Source organism: Euphorbia lathyris, chromosome 3 (genome assembly GCF_963576675.1).
Source record: "Euphorbia lathyris chromosome 3, ddEupLath1.1, whole genome shotgun sequence".
NCBI lineage: Eukaryota > Viridiplantae > Streptophyta > Magnoliopsida > Malpighiales > Euphorbiaceae > Euphorbia > Euphorbia lathyris.
The window spans coordinates 23516292-23517495 of record NC_088912.1 but is presented as its reverse complement, the minus strand read 5'-3'; the positions used below and the strand labels follow the sequence as shown (position 1 = coordinate 23517495).

Here is a 1204-nt window from a genome sequence, read left to right as displayed (position 1 = left end):
AAAGTTATGATGATTTCTCCATCCAGGATTATATGTATTGGAATAAGGGTTATTAGTTTGGTTTTGCCCTTGGACAAAATTTACCTGTTCAATTTCGCTCATACCTTCATAATCCACATCCGTTTGGATTGGATTACCATTAGGATCACACGGTGCCATAAACCTATCAATTTTGTGCGATAAGGCAGAAAATTGGGCTTGCAACATCGCAACTGGATCAAGATTCACTATACCTTTAACTAATGATGTAGTTGAGGATGATGGTTTCGCCACTGGTATATGTCCACGTTCCGCGGGCCACATACTACTGTTGATTGCCATTTCCTCCAAAAGTTCTCTTGCTTGGGCCGACGTTTTCTTCATGAATAACCCTCCAAACATAGCATCTAATGAACATCTAGTTGTAGGATTCAATCCATTATAAAATGTTTGCATTAAAAGTTCAGCGGACAATTGGTGGTGTGGGCATAAACGTTGAAGTTCTTTAAAACGTTCCCAAGCCTCATAAAGAGTTTCATTATCATTTTGAGAAAAAGATGTTAACTCTTTTATGACTCTTGCGGTTTTTGCTAAAGGAAAATATTTTGATAAAAACGCTTGGGCTAATTGCTCCTAAGTTTCAAATGTTGCGGCTGGCATAGAAGTTAACCATTCTTTGGCTCGATCCTTTAAATTAAAAGGAAAAAGGCGAAGTTTGATTGCTTCCGCAGTCACATCTGCAACCTTAAAAGTGTCGCAAATTTCTAAAAAATTTGTCAAATGGGTGTTAGATTTTCGTTAGGTAACCCGAAAAATGTTACATTATTTTGCAACATATTAAGCAATGCTGGCTTAATTTCAAATTGGTTTGCATTTATTTGGGGTCTAGCTATGCTGTTTGTTACACCGGCCACTCCTGGCCTAGCGTAATCCATAAGTGTAGCCATAATTTCTGGCTCAGTAACTCTAGTTTTTATTGGAGTCTTGTTTTTGTTTTTGTTTTTCTTGTCTTTCTTGTTCTTTTTAACCGTTTTTTCAATTTCTAGGTCTAGCCGTTTTGGTGGAATGCCTGAACTTCGAGAACTGCGTATGAACTTGAAATTTCGCACGAACCGAAACTACCTTCAAAATAGAATTTGAAAAATAAATATGTTAGTAATTTGAAATAAGTAAAATATAAAATTTTGAATAAGTATAAATAAACCTAGATTCGAAATAAAACATG

The 1204-nt window shown here is 35.8% G+C and overlaps 1 non-coding gene across 1 annotated transcript; it reads left to right on the top strand.

Annotated features, from left to right (window-relative positions):
- Positions 1–451: 451 nt before the first annotated feature.
- Positions 452–558, top strand: LOC136225009 (small nucleolar RNA R71). The gene has a single exon (XR_010686749.1). It is a non-coding gene; the product is annotated as a small nucleolar RNA R71 (small nucleolar RNA).
- The last annotated feature ends 646 nt before the right edge of the window (positions 559–1204 follow it).